The sequence below is a fragment of the Papaver somniferum genome, unplaced genomic scaffold (genome assembly GCF_003573695.1).
Source record: "Papaver somniferum cultivar HN1 unplaced genomic scaffold, ASM357369v1 unplaced-scaffold_137, whole genome shotgun sequence".
NCBI classification, from domain to species: Eukaryota; Viridiplantae; Streptophyta; class Magnoliopsida; order Ranunculales; family Papaveraceae; genus Papaver; species Papaver somniferum.
The window spans coordinates 11,176,124-11,190,837 of record NW_020622934.1 but is presented as its reverse complement, the minus strand read 5'-3'; the positions used below and the strand labels follow the sequence as shown (position 1 = coordinate 11,190,837).

At 38.1% G+C, this 14,714-nt stretch overlaps 1 pseudogene; it reads right to left on the bottom strand.

Annotated features, from left to right (window-relative positions):
- Positions 1-916: 916 nt before the first annotated feature.
- On the bottom strand, positions 917-13,897 carry LOC113334577 (annotated as a pseudogene).
- Positions 13,898-14,714: the final 817 nt, after the last annotated feature.

The following is a 14,714-nucleotide window of genomic DNA, read 5'->3' as shown; positions in this document are numbered from 1 at the left end:
TTCATGGTTCCAGTAGAAAGATATCAACAAAGACAGAGATCATAGAATAAAAAACAATCAAACTTTGAAAATATCGAATTTACCAAATTCAATACTTTGGAAGACATCGCAACTTGCAATTGTTTCTTCTGAGCAACTCCATCAGTCATTATCTGATCACCCCTAGATAGCCCACTAGAGCAGGGATATGCTGTTCTTCCAGAAACATATGCTCCAGAAAATAGAGTTTGGGTTTCAAGAAAGGACTGAGGATCAAATGTTAAGCACATAACCCCAACAAAAACACCATAATCATCATATAATGGGGTAAGGTTTGAATATACTTGAAATCGATGTCCTTGTTTGTTCATGACTGGGAAGTTCCCTGTCCAGATTTGGCCAAAGCTGTTCCTGCGTATTATTTCATTTGCTTCTTTAAAGTCACACTCCTCAATAATAAGACCAAGAGGACTACGGCCAAGTGCTTCTGATGGAGAATAACCATAAAGGTGCTCAGCCGATGGATTCCTGTAATAACATAACAAAGAAGTAGTTAAATACACGAAGTATAATAATCTCAGTACATGCTAACAAAAGTCCAGATATTTGTAACTCATTGAATCCCCAAAACTGTCCACAATCCTATTTATATAAGTTCAGAAAAACTATGAAAAGAAACTTACCAATAAACTATTAGAACCTTACGATCAAAAACATGGAGTGCCTGACCCATTGACTGCAAGATACTCAAAGATGGTTTATCAGTATGATTTACACTTTGCATTAGAGCGCTCGGAGGATCAGGGATACTAATCATACTATTCTCTCCCAGGCTAGTTGAACACACTGACATGGTTTCTGTGTCACTCCCATAACCACTCTCTCTTGTAGGGCTGGCCAAACTTGATCTCTGAGTTGAAGCTGAATGAGACATCTGCTTACTGCAAACCGAATTAGGTCCAGAGTCAACTTCAGTTCCAGAATCCGTTCCACGATGTATTAAGTTTTGATTTTCTTCCTTGATGTTGGCATCTACAAGTTTAAGTTCTCGGGTGTTTTTCAGTGGTTCTTCTGCTAATGCAATGTCCACGTAGTTAGTGACAGGATTTCACAGAAGACTTAGAGAAATAGATAAAAGAACAGTTTCAGATTTACTTTTAACTTACCACAAAAAGTAACTTGCAGAGATTGGTTATATCTAGGTACTCCCTTGACTCTCAAGTCGCTGCTGGAATAAAAACTCAAAAAATTTCTCACTTTTCTGTTTGTATATCTAGTTAATCACAAACTTTTTCTTCGCTTAAAGTGTTTGTTCTCCTATTTTATACTGTATCAGATTTGGCCCTTCAGTATCTTGAACAATCTTCTTGGCTAGTACCTTTCCATATTTCAACTTCCAATGCTATCAGTTTGTCTTCTTCTTAACAAGAGTTAATGCACACACAGAGACATACAAGTACAAACGCAGAAACACACAAGTACAAATATTGCCATGTTGCTTGCTTACAACTTTCAGATAAGGTCGGCAGGCTTAAACATGGTTTCTGAACGTCGTCATCTGGACCTAGTTTGACACATTCCTGCCAGCTGAAAATACAAAGAGCAAGTAGAAATTCTCGAAATATTAGACCTTGAATCAGCAAAAACAAACACTTCAAAAATTGGAAAGGTCAACCTTGCAATTTATCTAGATAAACCATCTACCACCTCGAACTCAGTCATTAAGACCTTTGCCTCCACAATTGAGTGTGCAACTCACAATCCTTCCTCGTTCATAACCTGAAATTTATAGAACAATATCATCTAAAAATTGCAGAAAGGAAAGTTCAATATTGTGCAAGTATAAAATGTTCGATTCACTAATGAAACTTTACAGTTTTCTCTTTGAATGCATTCTCTGGTCCCATTCAACAATACTTTTCAAGGGGGTACCTCAGAAAACTCCCCAAGGCATCTGGTGAATATAGAAGTCGCTTCACTTCCAAGGGATCAAAGTTTTCAGTTTGTATTGAGCCATTAGATTAAGGCGCAAATAAGCTATGAATATTCCCATCATTTCCGGATTACAGCTCTTCCGCCTATTTATTAGTCCCCAAAACTGCAAATTACAGCCAAAATCTAACACTGACTCCCACTAAAATACATTTGCATCACTGTGAAAATTCACCAGAAACCAAGAGCAGACATAGTACATAGTCCGAAGAAAAGTTAAAACTGAACTAACACGATGTGTAAATCAATCTTGCATCCGACTTTCAAGCTCGTGAACTAATCAAAAAAAAAAATTAAATACTACGTGGGCAATTGCAAAAAGTGACACATTACACATCTAATGTGTCAATCCGGATATTCCAAAGTCCAGACACTTAGCAATTTATTAAGTTAAAATACTAGCACATGATGATACACGAAATATATACACAATCAATAACAAACTAACAGTATTAAGCAATGAATCCCCCTTTTAAGCGTCCATGAGTGTCAGACACTGCGTGTCTTTAGGTGTTCGACATGGGGGCAAATATCAGGACAGCGACTGTCATGGTTACATGGAAAAACCTGCATTGCATGGGATTTCAGAAATCTGTATCAAACTCCTTTAGTTACCATCTTGAGAGTAGATTGGATGTGGTTCAGACTCATAGAGAACAAATAAGCATGCTGGTAAGGAATAACCGCCTTACAGCATCTTGAGAGCATGTACAGGGATGGGATTTTATTCACAAACTCATGGAGAACACATAAAGCATGCTCGTACAGAATAACCGCCTTACAGCATCTAGAGAGCATGTACAGGGATGGGATTTTATTCAGAAACTCATAGAGAAAACGTAAAGCATGCTGGCAAGGAATAACTGCCTTACAGCATCTAGAGAGCATGTATAGGGATGGGATTTCACACAAACTCATAGAGGACACATAAGGCAAGCTGGTAAGACAGTTACGCCTTTCACCATCTTGAGAGTATGTACATAGATGGGATTTCATTCAAAACTAAGCCATTGGGGACACACAACGTATGCTGGTGAGGAATGAACTCATACTCGAATCCATGGTGTCAATATTGATGTTAATCACCCTTCGCTAAGTTGGCTTGAGCTTTTTCGCAAAATAATACCTCTGCAGAACTTTCAACTTTTCAAGCAGTTCCTCAAATGTTGGCCGTCTTTTTGGGTCACTATGGTGTAAAGTTGCAAAAAACCATGAGAACAATGGATCAAAATGGATAGGAAATAGAACATACCCAATACTATCTCCGGCCCAGAAAAAGTGGGTCTTTCACTTTTCTAATTTTGCCTAAAAATGGAGGGAGTATCCAGTTCTTGTCGTAATTAATAGGTTTTCAATGAGCACTCAAACAGAAATTTGAAGTACAAAAAAGTAAAGAAAAAAAAAAGACTTTGCAAGATAAACACCTGTGCCAGCAACTCTCGATCAGAGATGCCCATTGTGGGTCTGTGCCCTTCGGGATCTCAATTCGTTGGTCCATGAACCCTACAGCTGCAATCACCTGCATGATTCTCCTCCAAAACAGTGAATAATTCTGTATTCTTCTACATCAAACATCATTCACTGACCAAACCTGTTGGTATTAAAAGACATGTGGAACAAAATCTAGTGTTCTTGTTCAAATATCAAAATGTAACAGTTCTTCACATTTTCTTGCTTCATATTTTAAGGGTGAAGGGGTCACTAACTAAAACTGAAAAGAAGTGTACATAAAGACATTGTATACACTTTTGTCCATACTAATCTATGTATTATTAAGAGACTTACTAATACAGTAACCATTCTCAAAATTTTACGACTCTTATATTATAATCTCAGTTGAATTATCCCCCATAATCAACAAACATCCTCACAATTAAAACCCATAATCCTACTATAAGATGGTAAGACAGCGACAAGGTTACGTGAGCAAGGCATCAAATGTTATGGTTCCTGAGAAAGAACTTACTTGCATTGAGTTCAGGTCATCCAAGGGATTTTCAGCGTGGCAAGCTCCCACAATATTACTCCAAAGCTATATACATCAGACCTGCAAAGTTTCCCATGTATGAATTAATATGGTATAAAAATTAAGTTAGTACCAGAACTGTGTAATCAAATCCTATTAACAATGCAACCGAAAGAAATAGAACAAACTTTTCATCAGCTGGCTCATTCCGGATAACCTCTGGAGCCATCCACTGTGGCTGCACATAAAACAACGACAAAGAAATGGCAACTTCGTGATCAATTTGGTACTTAAGCACACACCCAACAGGAATATATTAGACCATAAAACCATCGCAATTTCACTCCAAAAGAAAGAAAGAAAGAAAATAAACTGATGCAATGTCACATAATGTACCGTTCCTTTCGCAGATTTTGTAGTTAAAAATGTCGCATGCTTCAGTCGTGAAAGACCAAAATCACCAACCTGCTGATCGAAAACGGTTAACAAGATGAAATGCAGATGCTTCATTCTAAATGATACTGTTGGTATGTGCCCTCAAGAAAAGAAAATTTATGCATACCTTCACAATCCAATTTTTGTCAACCAACAGATTTGAAGACTTTAAATCACGATGAATGATAGGTGGCTTGTAATGATGAAGGTAGTTCACACCTCGTGCCTTTAGAAAGGTCACAACAAAACAAAGTTATTTAATTTCACAATCGAGTTCCATGATACCTATGTTATGTAATAGAACTTATTGCCGGAAAGAGTACTCACGATGTCCAAAGCCATCAGAACATGCCGCTTCCAATCTGGTGTAGGAGTCTTACGTCGAAGCAACTGATACAAACTCCCACTGCAACAGAAAGATCATCAGAGTTGAGCCTATAACCAAGCATACTCAATTGGGGATAATGTAAAACAAATGGAAGTGGAGCATGAACCGTGGGAGTAACTCAGTGACAATGCACAGATGCCTCGGTGAAGTTACAGCCCCCATAAAGAGTAGCACATTTGGATGCCGGAGTTTCTTCATAAGTAATACCTTCATAAAAAACATACTTTTGGACAATTGCTTAATGTCTATGCAGAGCGGAAAACATGAACATAGCTGCAGCGCAAATTAGTTTAGCCGAATTAAAATCATCATATGAAGAAAAGAGTATGAAAATGACACTACATCCACATTAAATTTATCAAGTAACATGAATTATGCTGAAGTATCCCACAAACAACTCTGTTTTCTGGAGACAAAATTTGGCTTGAGTTAAAAAAATCACCTCTTGTCTGAAAGAACATAACAAGTCATCTGAGTGCTCAATTTCGGAAAACACCTTTATAGCGACATCCTGCAAGAAAAAGGAAATTAGTTCCAGTTAACACCTTGGAAATTTATACATCCCTCTGAACCATGCCAGGGCCAGGCGGGTAAGAAACATCTAATATATAAATTTAGCTGAATGTCTTAGACTGTTAATATATAAAACAACACAATGAGTCAGGTTCGACCAAAACCCTGGTGGGTTGACTGGTCACAACACACAACCCAACTGGTTTTCCCACAGTTAAGGCTACAATACTGTTGAAGTAGGTCAGGTAAAAATAAAACGCACAGATAAACATGTTAGGCTACAATACTGGCCTAACTGGTTTGCCACAACCTATCTGTTTTGAGAATGATGCAAGACACCCTAATATACGAGCATCATTACCGCAGCTGGCAGTATAATCAGAGACATAACATACATCCAACCTGTCACCGTTTCTTTCTATTCCTTTTTCTTTTTTTTTTCTTTTTTTTTTTGAAGATAAAATTGCTAATTCAGCTTAAAAATAATGAATTAGGCAGATGTGGCCCTTAAATCCCACAAATTATCAGGCTCCGAAAGAATAACTTAACATACCGAGCCACACCAACGGCCCTGATACACAGTTGCACATGAACCTGAGACCCATCAACCAAGAACCAAAGATAGTAAAAGAACTAGAATTACATAGTTGAAAAAATGCTAAAGATAAGAGGAAATCAGAAAAAGGAAACATAAAACACCTCGTCCTATTAGTTCACCAAATGTCAAGTCCTCCCAAGAGATAGCAAGCTTTAAGGAGCCCACTTCAATGTTGAACTTATGATGTGAACTGCTGCTGCTTCTGCTGCTGCTACTTCTGTCTACGTTACTGGTTAGATTAGGTTTCAAAGAACAGGACGAGGAACTAGATGCTTCACCCAGATTGTTCTTAACAACTTGGTTCTGTGGATCAGAACTTTTCTGTAAGGCATTTTCTTGTTCATGAGTCAAGCTGGGAAAGATATCATAGGTGATATTCTTACCTACCAGCCCCTCTTGCACACTTCTTTCCCATGGTAAGAATATCCCCTTCACCCTAGACGTTATTATGTTGCTGAACCCAGCCTTACCTTCGTCCTCATCATCGACACCTCCAGAGAGTTTTGCCTGGGGTATTTTCTTTAAGCCATCCACCCTATGGTCAGAGGATATAGTTCCTAACAAACATGGTTGATAGAAGCACAGACCATTTCCACCCTGGGTTTCACATTTCAAGGGTCTCTTACAAGTTCTAGTTTCTGACTGTACTGTCTTGTTGGTCACTCTTGATATCTGTTTCAAGACTGCGTTAATAGAGAGACAGAAAATATTAAAAAGAAACTACAAAGAACCCAATTCAAAAACCAAATTTCCACTTACCAGATTTATTCTTTTGGAAGGAATCACAACTTCCGGAGGTTTTTGCCGAGGATGAAGATCAGTCGTCTGTGCACCACCTTTACAAGATTGGCGTTTGAAGAAGGATTTGTTCCAGAAGAAAATGGAGCTGGGGTTTCTAGAAAGGGCTGAGAATCACATGATGAACAAATAACCCCAACAAAAGCACCATAATCATCATATAGTGGGGTATTTATTGCAAGTGCTTGAAATCGTCGTCCTTGTTTGTTCTTGACTGGGAACTCCCCTACCCAGATTTGGCCAAAGCTATTCCTGCTTATTATTTCGTTTTCTTCATTGAAGTCACACTCGTCAATAATCAGACCAAGGGGACTCCGACCAAGTACTTCCGATGCAGAATAACCATAAAGGTCCTCAGCCACTGAGTTCCTGTAGTATATATAATAATGGAGTATATTAGCCCAAGTAGTAAGGAATTTATATTTTTCGTATAGCCCAATAGTTTCACATAGATTGGGATATGACGTTGATGGTTTTTGTACATAGGTGTAAATAAGAAAACCCGAATTTGGGTTTATTTCTAATATGTAATATCGAAATTAGCTTATAATTTGGGACTCCCAAATAAGTATGCAACCAACCAGCCTATCAAATTCAGACGAGGGAGTAATAAATAAGATAAGTACTTACCAGTATACAAGCAGACCATTGCTATCAAAAACATGAACCGCTAGACCCATTGACTGCAAGATACCGAGGAATTGATTATCCGTGAGGTTTATACTCCCATTTTGTGAACTTGGAGACCCGTGGCTACTACTCCCCCTGTCTGGGAAAGAAGCCAAGCCAGTTACATCTACAGCCCTGTCACAGCCCTTTCTCTTGGGAGTAGCCAAATTCGAATACTTTGCTAAATTGGGGTGAAACATCTGCTTACACAGTTTAGGTCCAGAGTCAAATCCAACGTGTGAGTTATTTCCCTGAAGTAACAACTTTGGCATTTCTTCCACGAAGCAAGCATCTTCAGCTTCAAGTTTTTTAACCTTCTTCAGCAGTTGTTCTGATAACAGAATAGAAACATACAGGGAATTATTATATAACAGACCATTGTGACAACTGAAATTGTGAGGCTACTTTAAGTCTCTCTTTTATTTTTCCTTTATGCTTGCTGCAAACCAAAATTTTCCTTTACTTGTGTTGTTTGTTCCTTTATCTATTTCCTTTTTGGCAGGTCTTGTGACTTTTGTCTCTCTATATCTGAAGAACATTCCAAATTTCTAGCTCCATGTTTGCTAATTTTGGACAGTAGTATCATTTGTCTTTTTCTTCAGAATGGCTCCTGAAGAAACAGAAAACACAAGTACACCATAATTTTGCTTTACACCTGTCACGAGAGATGTGAGGCTTAGAACAAGGATTTTGACTCTCAGCTCAAGCATTAGACCAACAACAGACAAAGAAGGCAGTCAAATGGTTTGGCATGTTTCATCTGAACATACTTTAGATAGCATCAATAGGCATAAAACAATATTTGTGAATCCATAGTATAAAACTGTCAGAGCATCAGAAGAAAGTTTAAGGTTCTGGAATCGTTCCTACAACCCTTCAAATTTCGAGACCTCAGACGCAATGCCGGCCATATATATATGGACACTTAGGATACTACATATGAACAAACTTATAACTTATTCAAAATAACAAAAAAAGAATAAGAGATAAACTGAACTCACCAGATAAGTTCACAGCATCCAACCTTGTCTGAGCGAAACGTATTCAGCCTGTTACCATTTAGTTTCCGTCAAGATAGCTTAAAGAAAACAACATCTTGCTAATCACAATGCAAATTTAAAATCCTTCCTCAAACATATCAAGTACATTATTATACACACCACTCAATCATCACAAAAATGCTCAAAATTACAGCTGCAAAAGCGTCACATCTATCATACATACACCTAAGTTTCAACAAGAGTTCTTTCTCCAAAATACAGTCTCAGGTTTAGTTAGCAAATCAAAAGGGGTTAATACAATTAGTAGTTAATGTTTTAGATACATACCCCCGCCAGAGTCAAAATCCTCATGCCCATAGGGTCCGACCATAGGTTATGTCAGGTTTCTCTCTTGTTCTTCTCTTCACCGGTTTCATTTTCTCTTCAAAAAGAAAAATCCATGCTTAGGAGTTAGGACAATTTAGGACTGATGAAAAACAACTAACATGTCAATAATTATAGCAATCGGCACTGCCGGACAATTACATGCTACATTCAGATGCATGATGCGGCCCTTGAAAACTTAAACAGACAATAAAACACCACAAACCATGACAGAAAGTTGTACATCAACCTGAGACCCGTTAACCAAATGAAAACCAGAAAAGAAAAAAGAAGTACTTTATTATCGTAGAAAATAAATGAGAAAGGAGCAAAATATACCAATAATGAACATAAAGAAGTACACCCCACCCCCACCCCTCTACCTCTTCCCTGAGAGTTGAATTTTCCCATGAGGCATCAATATGTTTACACCAATGCATATTCAGTGAATTCAGTAGTTATAAATATGAAACAAGTAATTGTAAGAATTTAGTATGCTTTCTTGTTACTTCCTGAGTGTCAAGTTTTCCCATTACATCATATTTCAAAGAGTCTCATATTTCAGTCTCCCTAAAATTTGACGACTACTACTGCTACTGCTAACAGTACTACCAAACTATTGCTCTGTACCTAAAACGAGAAGGATGTGTACAGCAAATGAACATCTTCAGTTACTGTTGCAGGCTTTCTCAAGGAGCATGACAAGCTAAATAACGGTATTAAGGACTGTGATATATTTCAATGTGACAAAACTAAACTGCTACAAACACTAGATAGACTCCCTTGAGAAGTTCTATTACTTGCTTAAAAAGCATCACTTTCTACATAGACACTGAAGACAGTTGAACCAACTTTATTACTCAATCACAAAGACAACGACTTTCACTACTAATGGATTACATCAACTTCACTCTAGAACACTGATAAAATCAAAGAGGAAGTAGCGGCTTCATTCACACAAGTTGGTTACTTTGCAAAAGCTGGTTTTGCACGTTCAGCCTCTTTTATTGAAGGAAGTCATCGTATTCAAGCCGAGAAAGGCACAATGGGTAGTGGTCCTTGTTATGGAACCATCTTGTTCATGTCCTTTCCATGGTAATAACATCCCCATGATGCTAGAAACTCTCACCTTGCAGATTCCAAATTTACCTTCGCCCTCATCCGCAAAATCTCGAAACAGTTTTCTCAGGGATGTTTCCTCCAGGAAGTCCTCCCTATCGTCAGAGCAAACAGATTCTAAGGAATCATGGTGATTAAAATACGGGCGATCTCCAACTTGGGTGTCTCGTTTCATGGTTTTCTTACAAGTTCTCATTTTTGTCCAGACTTTTGTGATCATTCTTGAGGTCTGTTTTGCATGGTTCCATCAGTTACAGAAAGAGACTATCATAAATGAGATCATAAAAAAACCACTTAAAATTTGAAAGTTCAAACTTACCAGATTCAATACTTTAGAGGCAATCGGGACTTGAAAATATTTCTCCTGCGAATCAAGACCAGAAGTTACCGTCGAACCACTTTTAGAGAGCTCACTAGAGCTGGGATATGCAGTTTCCAAGGAAAGGTATGTTCCTGCAGAAAATAAGGTCTGGGCTTCATGGAAGGGTTGAGAATCAAGTGATAAACAAATGACCCCAACAAAAACACCGCAATCATCATATAGTGGGGTCGTGGTTCCAAATCCTAGAAATCGCCGTCCATTTTTGTTTGTGACTGGGAAGTTCCCTGTCCAGATTTGGCCAATGCTACTCCGGCATATTATTTCGTTTGCTTTGTTGTAGTCACACTCCTCAATAATGAGATCAAGGGGACTCCGACCAAGTGCTTCAGATTGAGAATAACCAAAAAGGCGTTCAGCCGCCGGATTCCTGGAATTAAATAAAACATAAATAGGCCAAATAGGATAAGCCAAAATAAACAAAGGAGGTCTGACTAGTAATGTATATAGGCATACTGTGAGAACTGTAATCGTGTACATTGCGGTAACAATGCAAACCACTACTCCACTACAAAAATTTGTCTTCCGAGTTTAACTTAACAAAGTATAATACCATTCCCGGCTTAAATATGGAACGTCCAGTTAATCCTAACTCCTATGATCAAAGTTCTCAAAAACTAAATAAAAAGATTAAAACTCACCAGTAAACTATCAGACCATTATGACCAACAATATGAACTGCCTGACCAATATACTGCAAGATAATCGGAGACTGTTTGCTCATGAGATTTACAATTTTCCCTTGAGAGGTTGGAGGACCACTGGTACTATTCTCTTGTAGGCTAGTTGTGCACACTGCCGTGGTACTGTAACCCCAACGACCACCCTTTCTCGTTGGACCTTTTCGAGTGCCAGAATCTGTTCCGCAAAGCATTAAGTGTGGCGTTTCTTCTACGAAGTTGGCATCTCCAGCTTTAAGTTCTAGAATTTTCTTCGGCGATTATTCTGATAGCACAGTGTCCATGTTGTTAGGATAGGATTTTACAGAACACTAATAGAAACTGAAAAGGAACAGTTCTAGACTTATTTGTTTCCCAGACATGAAAACTTTCAGAGACTCGCCATATAGTAGTCCCATTTCGAAAGTAAAGGGGCTCTTTCAGTCTCTTTGATGGGGTCAAAAGGCAAAATCAGAACTTTCTTCTTCTGTTTTTGGCTCATCCTTTACACTACTAATTTTGTCTTTGCTTTTACCATCTTTGCAGTTTTTGCCACTTTTGTAATTCTCTTTCTTGACCTCTTCTCGTCTTGTCTAGAGGTGTTCTTTCTGTCTCCACTTTTCCCCATAGTATCAGCTTGTCTTCTTCCTTGGAAAAATGCACAGCCAGAAGGAAACAAGCACAATGTTGGTTACTAGCACCTGCAAGATTAACAATTATCACGATAATATACCAGAGCATGAGGTTTCATGATAAATCTAAGTTCACTCTCTGTCCACGACTATTCATAACTATAATGTTACAAAGCACATTTAAATGGGATCCTAAAGGAGTGAAAATGATAGCATTCATCGCAATTAAAATCTTAAACTACGTCAAAGTCATGAAATTACAAGTCACCTATAAAACTCATTCATCAGCATGAATAAAGCATGTTCATACGTCGAGAGACAGTTTGATATTGTCAAAAGGGAATGAAAGTAAACTATTTATTGTACCAGGGGTATTCACTTTAGCCAACCCCTGAATCCAAACTAAAAGCCACACTCAAGGTGCGATAGAGAAGTTGATCAATTAAACGTTCAAATTAAATTCGATTTAATTAGAAACAATATAACTCACCCATTTAGGTCTGTCAGATACAAACATTTTACAAGAGCTAGGTAGGTAGCAAAACAGAAAAACACAGCTCAATTTCCTAGTATAGAGGAAACACCTTTTATATGTTGGACCTTGTTCTTCAATTTGGTAAAATCGTCGACATTAGATTTGATGACCGGACTCAGTTAGCAATCCTTAAAAAAAGAACTGTTGGCATTATAGTACCGGTCATCCGACTTTGAACAAGATTTCTAACATCTGTATGGTTCGAGTCATGATACAACTCTTAACCCTGTCTTCAGAGTACATACTGAGATTGGATTTAGTTAGACAGTTAGTTAAAGAACTGTTGGCATTATAGTACCGGTCATCCGACTTTGAACAAGATTTCTAACATCTGTATGGTTCGAGTCATGATACAACTCTTAACCCTGTCTTCAGAGTACATACTGAGATTGGATTTAGTTAGACAGTTAGTTAAAGACACGTAAGGCGTGCCTGCAAAGTATTAATTTCTATCAGGAAAACTGCAGGCGCAGAGGAATTTCAAGTTTAGATGAATTATTCCAAGGTGAAAATGTTGAGATATTAACTGCCACCATAAAATGTTGGCTTACTGCCAACGTCTAGTGCAAAGCATCTCCAATTTGGATGGGTTGGTGGACATAAGTCTATCCTATAGTAGGTCAACTATCTGTTAAATATCAATAATTCAGGAAACTAATTTAGTCTATGAGTTATTCTTTCATGATATGGTGTAAGAATTAGAATGCAAATGAAAGTAGTTAAAATGCTAAGTGTAGAAGTGTGTTCATTCTCGCATTGTAGCCACAATTAGTTGTCAACTGAGAATGCTAAATGAACTACTATTATTCTAACAAATATCGTATTAGATAATATACTGTAACTTGTCCTCGAATCTTACCCCTTGTCTGAAACAATTAAATAAGTCTGAATACTCAAATGTGGGGAATAACTTTACCACGGCATTCTTCAAGAACACAAAAATGAGTACCTATTAACATTACTAAATTGGACCTTGCCAGGGCTGGTGCTAAGAAACATAAAACCCTGAACCTGCCTCGAATAACTGTTTACAATAATAGGAAAACAAGACAAGTCATGGACGATACATCATCCAGGGAAGACAAGTTACAGTGTGCAGTGGAAACTGAAAAATGGATGGAGTAAAATCTTAAGAGAGGCCAGGTTTTCCGGGGTCTAATACTCAAAGACGAGAAAGTTGTGACTACAAATGATGAAAGACATAACAAACCACCATCACAGATGGGAAGCACTGATGCTGACGCGCCCACAACTGAGACATGGATGCGGCAATTTCTCAAAAACTTAGGATGCGTACACACGTTATGAAATCAGTGTAGTGATGTTTCTTACTAAATCAGTGGAGTATATATTATGAGTGTAATTTCTCATTGTTGATAAACAAAAAAAATTGTGAATGAATAAGCATGTATATACTATTGCGTAACACATATATACCAAAGAGCTGAGAAACAAATTAAATAGCCCCAACAAAAACACCACAATCTGATTACCTAACGCTGTCATAATTCCAAATGCCAGAAATGGTTTGTCTAGATCTGGCCATTTTTATCCCAGCCCTAATAAGAATACTCCAGATATTTGTAACTCACTGACCCCCAAAAGTTCACACAATCTCAATACGTCAAAGTTCATAATAGTTAGACAAGACCAGATGGAAAATAAAAATTAGAAAACAAATCACCGGTGAATTATCAAACTATTATGATCAGAAATATCAAGTGACCGACCCATTGCCTGCAGGATATACAAGGACTGCCTCTGATGCTGGACGGATATAGATAATGGGGTTGTGATGCTTTCTTTAAGATTAATTAATTGCTTTTAATATTTAGATGATTTCTAGAAGTTCTAAAAGTATTTTGTTGTGTAAAGATGGGTCCGGTGGCGGATCACTGTTTGACCTGGTTAAGATAAGGATAATACCACCCGCAATGACTCGTCAAAGTAGGGACCACCTATTTAAGATAAAGATAAAGGAGTTTATCTTTATAATCCTCGAGGATTCTTTAGAATCCCATGACGACACGAGTCAAGGTCTTGAACCTTCTAACTGGGATGTATTGCATCAGGATTTATATGGATAAGAAAGGATATTAGTTTACCTGAATCTAGCAGATATATAATTTGGATTATATTGGATTAAGTTAAGATTAATTTAGATTTATAAGAAATGATGATCATTTTTCCCTTTCAAAAAAAAAAACCATCAATAAAATTGAGGTGATTGTGGTGGTGTGTGGGGCTTGTGGTGTGTGGTATTTGTAGTGGTGGCGGTGGTTGTTGTTGGTGGTGGTCGGTGACGATGGTCGACAGTGGTGGTTGTTGGTGGTGGTGGCGCTAGTGATGGTGTGTGTGGTGGCGATGGTGGTGGTTAGTAGTGGTGGTGGTCGGTAACGATGGTCGACAGTGGTGGTTGTTGGTGGCGGTGGCGCTAGTGGTGGTGTGTGTGGTGGCGATGGTGGTGGTTAGTAGTGGTGGTGGTGGGTGATTGTTGGTGGTCGGTGGCGATGGTGGTGCTAGTGTTGGTTGGTGGTGTGTGGTAGTGGTGGGGAAAAGACATAGTATGATGTGATAAAAAAAAGAAAAAAAATTGCCCACACAATCCGTGTAACTCTTGTGGTTTGGGTTGAGATTATAATGGGATAATAATATGCATAATTTGCTTACAAATATCCATAACAATCC